The sequence below is a fragment of the Pinus tabuliformis genome, chromosome 5_2 (genome assembly GCF_031772625.1).
Source record: "Pinus tabuliformis cultivar Carrire ecotype Pingquan chromosome 5_2, CPIR1, whole genome shotgun sequence".
NCBI lineage: Eukaryota > Viridiplantae > Streptophyta > Pinopsida > Pinales > Pinaceae > Pinus > Pinus tabuliformis.
The window spans coordinates 25,022,976-25,033,550 of record NC_142306.1 but is presented as its reverse complement, the minus strand read 5'-3'; the positions used below and the strand labels follow the sequence as shown (position 1 = coordinate 25,033,550).

The following is a 10,575-nucleotide window of genomic DNA, read 5'->3' as shown; positions in this document are numbered from 1 at the left end:
AACCATGGCTTGCTGAATAGATCGTTGGAGAGGGATCCCAAGAAACAAGCTTCTGAACCCCCTATAGAAACACATTGGGGGGAAGAGAAAAAAAGGATGGATAGGATAAGAAAAAGCATGGATTGCAAGCACACATGAAAAACAAGTGTTACCTCCAAACAGGAAACCAACAATGTTCTCACCAAACACCAAACCTGCTCCCCTAGAGACACACCACACAGGCCCACATTGCGATTGAAACCCACCCAACCCGAACCAAAAAAGAAAACCTCTGCTATCAATGATCCTACCGTAGGTTCACCTACAGTAACCTTGTTACAACTTCTCCTTCCTCTAAATGGTAAGGTTCAATGAACTTCTCATGATGTCAATGGTGGCAAACCACCATCGTCGATGCAATACAAACACTTCATTGGATCATTCAATCGGTAGGAGCGACGGGCGGTGTACAAAGGGCAGGGACATAGTCAGCACGAGTTGATGATACGGGAATTCTTCATCGAGGACAAATAATTGCAATGGTTTATCCCCGTCATGATGAAATTTGAGAATATTTCCCGATCCTCTCGAACTAGGAAGAAAAACTTGTTGGTTGCATTAGTGTAGCACCTATCTAGCCCATAACATCTAAGGGAATCACAAACGTTTTATTGCCTCAAACTTCCATGGCCTAAATGACCATAGTCCCTCTGAGAAGATGGCAGCAAAGGGGAACCTCTGCATAGATAGTTAGAAGGATGAGGTCTCATCTGCTATTGGAATTAGCCAGACAAATCACTCCACCAACTAAGAATGACCATGCACCACCACCCATAGAATCAAGAAAGAGCTCTGAATTTGTCAATACTTACTATGTCTGGACCTACTAAGTTTCCCCGTTTTGAGTCAAATTAAGCCACAGGCTCCACTCCTCGTGGTGCCCTTCTGTAAATTCCTTTAAGTTTCAGCCTTGCAACCATACTCCACCCGGAACCCAAACACTCTGATTTCTTAGAAGGTCTTGGCGAAGTCCTTAGAGAAAAATCCATTGGTCCCTGGTCGACATCCTTTATGGTTGAGATAAGGATGGTATCTGATCATCTTCGAGCCCCCAAATTTCATTCTTGATTAATGAAAACATCCTTGGAAAATTCTTTCGCAGTGGTCCATCTTTCATAAATCTAAGAATTTCACCTCTGATAATGAAATATGAATGCCCCCAATATTCCCTATTAATCATTATTATGGTGGAAAACACAATAGGACCAGACTCCTATCATGTTATTCCATGCTAATGTATTCAAAGCATAAGCTTTCTTTGATCACTGTAATTTTATCAAAGTATAAGCTCTGGAGCCATGACCCAGCCAATTAAGGCCAAGAGCATGCCATCTACAAAAGGGACAGAAAGGTAGGTGCACACTGAGTAGGGGTTTATCCTTTATGACCCAAGATCCATCTACAAGATTTTTAACTGCAACAACTTAAATATACACTATTAGAGATGGAATTACCACTCCTCTTGGCACCATACATGCCCTCCAACGGATCCTAGTTAAGGGATTTATATTGTACTCATTCCAATTACTAGCCTCGATGAGCCCAATATTGTTATTTATTGTCACTAACTCCCCATGTTAGGATTGGGTAATTTGCGTGCCTATTGCCTTCCTTGGATGTGGTAGCTGTTTCTTAGGCTCCCTCTCTAGAATAGAAACCTAATTCTCCATCACCTGTCACCACCATGGCAGGCCTCTATGATACCATCGAAAGTTGATAGGGTAGAGATTTGAATGAAGCATCGCTAACACAAGGGTTGTGTGATCCATCAAGTTATCATGATTCACTGGAGAAGCTGGTAAGATCGCGCCGACCATTTATCTAAAAAATGCATCCCTTCCAAAGAGTCAGGACTTGGTGCACTTATTAGCTCTAGAATATTATGGTTCTCCAAGTAGTATGGTACCATCAAAATAACTATAACTAATTTAATGAGCCATCCGCAATTTCACAGTCTAAATTAGTTCATACTTAGACATGCATGGCTTAATCTTTGAGACAAGCACATGACTATTGCCATGATCAACTAGTATAAATTGGATCCATGAAGAGTTATCAGAGAACCATGACTATATTTGGTTAGGACAGACTTCAAAGAATTAAGAGCAGCGATCAGAAACACCTCTAAACAGTGGCAGTTAGCAGCCAGCGTGAAACGACGAGGACCTTGGTCAAAGCACACTGACTGAGGCCAATGGAGACTATGCAGGAGGCAAAACTAACCCATGGGAAGCCCCGATTAGGAAAAGGAGGCAGTTTTTGATGGGAAATTAGCACTTATAACTCATTGCTGGGAAAATCCCCTCGAGAAGGAGAGACCCTGAGCGCTCAGTCGCATGAGAGTCGGGAAAACTGTGGGGAAAAAGTTAAAGGCTAAAGGTGGGACCCGTGCTCCAAAACCGACAATATTTATTGGAGGCACCCTTGGGTAGTAAGTAGATTTAGCGAAAATGGAGCAACTCCACTCAGCAGCCGACGCGTGGCAACCAGAGGAGAGAGAAAATTGTCGCTCATTGCACACTAATGATCGAGCAAGTCAATCGCGCGAAATGATGAAATGGCATCAGATCTAGGGGATCCAGATCTAATGGATGAGATCACGCCCAATGGGAAAGCTGGAATTGACAGGGGATTAAGCCATGATCTATAAGAATTTGATGTTCAATTTGACCGCCAAGGTGGCAGATGACTCATTCGACGATGTAACTGAAAAGCCGAACTGACGAAGCAAGCTGGCGCAGTTTGCAGGAGGACAAGTGGCCACTCCCTGTGAGCATGATGATGACGCCGAGATAGGGAACTCCAAGCGAAGCTATAGCAGGCGATCCAACGGAGGTGGAAGGGGAAACGAACAACCATGAGAATGAATGGCTTTAAAGCCATGCATATACAAAGCAGAAGACACTGAACACTGAGAGGAAGATGGAGAAGAAAAGGAAGAAGACAGAGAAAATGAAGAAAAGACAGTGAAGAAAAAAGAAAAAAGAAGATAGAGGGTCGAGCTGACCAAAGGCAGCATTGAGCACCAAAGAGATTAAAATATTCAAGCCATTCCTGAGAAGATCTGTCAGGATTGAGCATCACATTGGGCTCCTTCCATTAAACACCAGAGAGGTCAAAGAGCTTGTAAGGAAAAGAGTCTGTGCACTCTAGTGGCTTGGGGAATCCAAGAACCACCCTGCCAAGAAAACTCTGTTCAGGAGACTCATATTGAGCTCCTTCATTGTAATTATTTTCTTCAAGACACAATAAAAGAAGGCCATCATTGAGAGTTGGACTGGAGATGTAGCCCTGGAGGATAGGGTGAACTCCTTATTAATTTGTTGTGTTCTTATATTTGCTTACTGTGTTTCTCTGCATTTTCCAGTGTGTGTGTATTTTTCAATCTGATTGATCTGTTGCCTAAAATAACATGGACACACACCAGCACGTGAGTTTGTAATACCTTCAATTAATAATTCTTAACTGAGATCACTCATAGGGTGATTTTCAGATCAAGTGGTATCAGAGCTTTAGGCTATAAGGTTAGACAAGCTTGTGTTGGTTTAGTTGTTGAATGCTCACTAGATCAAAGCTAAAATTAGGAGAAGTAGAGTTGGTCGAAACTAATCCTAAAATTGGGAGAGTCTATCCTCAGAAGGCAATGTCAGAGGAAGGTTCTATAGGTCCAGACCCTCAATTCATTGAATGTTTCCTAGCTATAAATTCCATGATAGAAGAAATGTGTAGGGACTTTAGAAAACATAAGGATGAAGACTCATCAAGCTCTAAACAAGACAAAGTAGAATATGAGTCTCACTTCCATGACCACTCCAAAGGAAAAGGGAAAGAGGAAAGCTTCCTCACCCCTCCTAATAGCCTTGTGCATAACAAGAAGGCATCTTTAATCAAGCTAGATGCTAAATTTGATCTGCCTATATATGATGGAGAGTTAAATGCACAGAAGTTGGACAATTGGATTAGACAAATTGATGTTTATTGCAGAGTACAGAACATCGACTTAGATAAGAGCAAGATTCAGCTAGCAAGCCTATGCCTAGGAGGAACTGCCTTGGTTTGGTGGGAAGGAAAAACCCAAACTGACATGAAAAGACATGGTAAGACTATCTCTATCTGGAGTGAATTTGTTTTTGCAATCAAAAAGTAGTTCTATCCATTTGCCTGCATGCAACAAGCCATGATGAGTTGGCAAACTCTTCGGTAGTTGAAAGGGAAAAGTGTGCAGGGGTACACTCAAGAATTTAGAAAGAGAGCATTGATTCTAGGAATCTCATTAGACTCACCAGAGACTCTTTTGAAGTACATTGGTGGTCTACATAGCTACATGAGGCATACCATCCTCATGTTTAATCCCACTAGTATAGATGAGGTATCTGTACAAGCTACTCATCTAGAAGGTAGAGGAAAGAATGGAAATCCAGAAGTTGGGGGTCCATCCCAACCCACTATAAGGAAGAGCAAGGAGAAAAGAAAGCAAAAGTGGAAAGCAAGGAAGGCTAACACTGCATAGAAAAGCAAAGCTTCATGCACTCACTGTAAAAAGGATGGGCATGATGATGAGCATTTCTAGATTTTGCATCTAGATATGAGACCTAAAACGTTTGAGGGAAAGAAGAAGAATATCGTTGCAACTATTTAGAAATATTTGGGGTCAGACTCGGGAGATAAAACAACCATTTTAGCCGCAGGTATAAAAGGTAGGAATTCTGAGGCATCTACTAGTAATTTTGCTCAATTTGTTATTGATGAAGAACATGAGAGAAAAAGGCATGAGCTTTTCCATATTCGAGTTGTTTCCAAATATCAAAAGATTTATACTTTGTTTGATAGTGGCTCACAAGTAAATTTGATTTCTGAAGAAATTGTAAAGAAATTGGGATTAGCAACTACACCTCACAAGAAACCATACCCATTAGGATGGTTGAATGATAAAGTACAACTACAAGTGACTAGACAGTGCAAACTCAAGTTTTGGGTCAACATTTGTAGATGAGGTTGAGTTAGACATAATTCCTTTGGATATATGTGGAATTGTTTTAGGAAGTCCTTACATGTATGATAGAAAAGCTATTTTCTATAGAGCTGAGAACAAGTATCTACTTGTTAAATATGGAATCGAATACTTTGTAAGAGCTCATAAGTTCAAGAATAATTATACTCTCATAAACTCAGGGCAGATGAAAAGAATGATAAATTCATGAAAACAATTCTTACTGATGGTTGTAAAGGAAAAGGAACCTGATAAAACCAATGTATTTGAGGGCTATAATGCTAAACAACAAGTTGATATAGAAAAGGTTGTTTCAGAGTATGATATCTTGTTTCAAGAACCTAAAGGTCTGCCACCCAAAAAGGAAATAGTACATGATATTATTTTGTAGCAAGATGATCCATTGCCTAACATTGGAATGTACAGGTTGTCTGCTTTAGAGAATGCTGAAATCAAGATGCAGGTGTAGGAGTTGCTCGAGAAAGGGTTTATCAGGCCTAGCACATCACCATGTGGGTCCCCAATCATTTTGGTGAGAAAGAAAGATGGCTCATGGAGAATGTGCATTGACTACCGAGCATTGAATAAGGTAACAATCAAAAATCTTGATTCCCTTCCTCGCATAGATGATCTTTTAGATCAATTGAAGGAAGCTGTTTATTTCACCAAGCTAGACTTGCACAATGGATACCATCAGGTCATAGTTGCAAAACAAGATGCATGGAAGACTACTTTCAAAACAAAGCAGGGATTGTATGAGTGGCTGGTTATGCCTTTTGGCTTAACTAATGCTCCTGCTACTTTCATGAGATTAATGAATGATGTACTCAAACCTTTTCTTGATGATTTTGTTATTGTGTATTTGGATGACATTCTGATTTTTAGCAAAACATGGGAAGAACACTTAAAGCATGTAAGCAGAAATTAGATGTTTTGAAAAGAGAAAAACTTCATGTTTAACTCTCAAAATGTGAATTTGGAAAAACATCTCTGAATTATTTGGGTCATATAGTAGGGGGTGGTGAATTGAAAATAGATCCCTCTAAAGTGGCAGTCATTGTAAACTAGCCTAAACCCAAGTCTTCTATAGAAGTGAGAAGCTTCTTAGGAGCAACACAATATTGGAGGAAGTTCATTTCTAACTTTTCCTCAATTGCAGCTCCCTTACATGCTTTAACAGTATTGAACAAGGTGTTTTAGTGGGAACGCAAACATCAGAAAGCCTTCGACACCTTGAAAGAAAAGATTAGTACAACACCTGTACTAGCACTGCCTGATCTACAAAGACCATTTGAGATCCAAATAGATGCCAGTGACTATGCCATGGGAGCAGTGTTGACATAGCATAGTAAACCCATATGTTATCATTCTGAGACTTTTAATCCTGTAGTAGTTAATTATCCTACATATGATAAAGAATTGTATGCATTAGTTCAGAGTGTGAAAAAGTGGAAACAATACTTAATGGGTAAAGAGACAATAATACATACTGATCATCAACCACTTCAATATCTACACTCCCAAACTAAGTTGCAGCAATCAAGACATTACAGATGGATGGGTTTTCTACAATAGTTTCATTTAGTCATAAGATATAAAAATGGCATACATAACAAAGTTGCAGTCATGTTATCTAGACCCATTATAAAAGCATCTACTATACTTAAGCATAATTCTATGCTACATGAAAGCTACATTGAACAATATTATCAAGATATAGACTTTAGAGATGTATATGCAACTTTGAGTCAAGGCAAAAGAATAGAAGAATTGGATTATCATGTGAAGGATCGACTCTTATACCATTGTGGGAAACTCTACATTCCACAAACTAAGAGAATAAAGATAATTAGGGAAGCACACACTTTTGTGTTATCAGGTCACTTTGGGGTAAGTAAAATAGTTGGACGGTTGCAAAGATTTTTTTATTGGCCAAAAATGAATGAGACAATTTCTAGATATGTAAGAGGGTGTACTATGTGTGCTAAAAGCAAGCCTAGCAACAAAAAACTAGGCTTATACACTCCATTACAGGTACCTTCTCACCCTTGAGAAAGTGTTTCCATGGATTTCGTTGGGGGCCTGCCTAAATCTAGAAAAGGTCATGATTATCTATATGTTTTTGTGGATAGGTTCAGTAAAATGTGTATTTTGATACCTTGTAATAAATAGATTACAGCCGAACAGACTACAAAACTTTTCTTTGAACATGTATGGGTTCATTTTGGATTACCCACTTCCATTATATCTGATCGAGACACCCGATTTGTAGGAAAGCTTTGGTCAAGTCTGTGGGAACTGATGGACGCCAAACTAAAGAAAAGCACAGCTTTTCATCCACAAACTGATGGCCAGACAGAAGTAGTTAACAGGACAGTGATCTAGTTACTGAGAGGATATTGTAGAAAACATACTAAGCTTTGGGATGAACTTTTGTGTTATGTGCAGCATGCTTACAACAGAGCCAAACTTTCTTCTACACAGAGATCTCCTTTTGAGACCTGTTTTGGTTTCACACCAAGGTCTCCTTTGGTTTTTGTATTTGGTAAAGATACCAAAGTTGAGGGACACAGTGATGTGGACAAGGCAACTAGGTTCATTGAACAAATCCAGGAGATCCACCAAGCAGTAGAGCAACAACTGGAAAAGAGCTAAGCCAAATACAAGGCTAGGCATGACAAGCATCAGATGGAGCATAGTTTCCAAGTTGGTGACCAGGTCTGGTTGTATATTAGCAAGTACAGGATGCAAGGTGAAGGTAAGAAGCTAAAGCCTATCACGTATGGACCCTTCAAGATACTTGAAAATATTGGTGAAAATGATTTTCGCCTTGATCTACCAGCTTACATGCACATATACTCAGTCGTAAATGCAAATTGCTTGAGATTGTTTGAACCTTCAATGGTTGAGGATCCTGAAGAGTAGAGTCAATTTCCTTCTATTGATGACTTTCTACCTGCATATCTTAATGAATTGCAGGAAGACACAGTCTTAGATAGGAAGGTGAGGATGACCTGTAGAGGAGATGTTGAGTACCTCAGAGTAGTGCTCAAGGGTTCAAAACCAAGCAGTGCAAAGTGGATTGAGATTGGACAAGTGAGACAACAGTACCCTCACTTAGTCAATTCTTGAAAACCAAATTTTGGTGCTCCAAAAGTTTTTTTAGTGGGAAGACGGTGATCTAAATTGGATCCATGAAGAGTTATCAGAGAACCATGACTGTATTAGGTCAGGACAGACTTCAAAGAATTAAGAGCAGCGATCAGAAACACCTCTAAACAGTGGCAGTTAGCAGCCAGCATGGAACGATGAGGACCTTGGTTAAAGCGTGCTGACGGAGGCCCATGGAGATTGCACAGGAGGAAAAAATAGCCCCTGGGAAGCCCAGATCGGGAAAACGGGGTAGTTTGTGCATCGCTGGGAAAAACCCCTCAAGAAGGAGAAGCCCCGAGTGCTCAGTCACATGAGAGCTAGGAAAACCATGGGGAAAAGGTTAAAGGCTAAAGGTGGGACCCGCGCTCCAAAACCAGTGGTATTTATCAGGGGCAACCATGGGCGGTAAGCAGATTTGGCGAAAACGGAGCGATTCCACTTAGTGCCTGATACGTGGCAAGCGAAGGAGAGAGAAAACCACCACTCATCACGTGCCAATAGTTGAGCAAGTCAACCACGTGAAATGAGATAATGGCGTCAGATCTGGGGATCTAGATCTAACAGTTGAGATCACGCCCGATGGGAAAGCCAAAATTGATAGGGGATTAAGCCACGATCTATAAGATTTTGATGTCCAATTTGACCACCAAGGTGGTAGATGACTCATTCCATGACATAACTGAAAAATTGAACCGATGAAGCAATCTGGTGTAGTTTTCAGTAGGACAAGTGGGCACTCCCTGTGAGCCTGATGATGACACTGAGACAGGGAACTCCAAGCGAAGCTGTAGCAGGCGATCTGATGGAGGTGGAAGGGGAATTAAACAGCCATGAGAATGAATGGCTTTAAATCCATGCAAAGACAAAGCAGAAGACACCGAACACCGAGAGCAACACAGAGAAGAAAAGAAATAAGATATATGAAATGAAGAAAAGACAGTGAAGTAAAAAGTAAAAAGAAGACAGAGGGCCGAGTTGACCAAAGGCAGCATCAAGTGCCAGAGAGCTTGAGAGATTCAAGCCATCCCTGAGAGGATCTATCAAGACTGAGCACCACATTGGGCTCCTTCCATTAAATACTAGAGAGGTCAAAGAGCTGGTAAGGAAAAGAGTCTATGCACTCTAGTGGCTTGGGGAATCCAAGAACCACCCTGCCAAGCAAATTTTTTCAGGAGACTCATATTGAGCTCCTTCATTGTAATTCTCTACATCAAGACACAATAAAAGAAGGTCACCACTAAGAGCTGGATCGGAGATGTAGCCTTGGAGGATAGGGTCAACTCCTTATTAATCTGTTGTGTTATTATATTTGCTTACTATGTTTCTTTGCTATTTTCCATTTTCTAGTGTATATGTATTTTGCAATCTAATTGATCTGTTGCCTAAACTAACATGGACATGCACCAACAGATGAGTCTGTAAGACATTCAATTAATAATTGTTAACTGAGATCACTCATAGGGTGATTTTTAGATCATTAACCAAGTATCACCTTCTAGTTTCAAAGTACATTTTGGGCACTCTCTTATCAAGAGCCAACCTAAACACCCATCAAGTCAAAGAGATATCTAAATATCATGTAAAAATTTTATGCCTTACACCTCTTGCATCTCAATAAGGAAACACACACAACATGCCAAGGTCACGGCAAACAAATGGGTAGACCTACCGAGTCACAACATACCAAGGCCACTTCAGAGTTTGCAACCATGCCCCAACCAATAGGAAAACAAGTGGTCACTCACCCACTCCCTTAGAAATGCCTCCAAAAACCTCCACGCACCACGCCGAGGCCACCTAGGAGTCCACTCGGACAACAGCAATGGTTGACCTCAATCTCTCGATCACCTATGGCAGCCCTGATGTAAAGGAAATAAATGGAGAATTACCAACCCTGCAACCTCTATATTTTAAATGAGCCCCAACCCTCCTCTTCCCACACCAAGGCCACCTAGAAGTCCACCTGTACAGTAGCAACAATGGACCTTGATCTCTCGATTTCCTGTGGTAGCTTCGATGTGAAGGAAAATGAAGGAAATCAAAAGAGGATGATCGACTAAAAATACTACCTTAGATAGGTCATATAAACCTCCCCACCCTACACTGAGGGCACCTAGGAGTCCACCCAGACAGTAGAAATAGTGGACCTCGATCAAATTATCTCCTGTGATAGCCTTGATGCAAAGGCAAAGGATCGAAATAATACAAGACAACAGAGCCCGCAACCTCCCTTAGAAATACCCCCCAACCCTCCACGCCCCACACAAAGGCCACCTAGGAGTCCACCCAAACAGTAGCAATGATGGACCTCGATCGCATGATCACCTATGGCAACCTCAATGCAAATTCAAAGGAAGGAAATAAAACCGAGGCCACCTAGGATTCCACCCGGA

General features: G+C 40.9%; 1 pseudogene; it reads right to left on the bottom strand.

Annotated features, from left to right (window-relative positions):
- Positions 1-278: 278 nt before the first annotated feature.
- Positions 279-2,071, bottom strand: LOC149157454 (18S ribosomal RNA; annotated as a pseudogene).
- Positions 2,072-10,575: the final 8,504 nt, after the last annotated feature.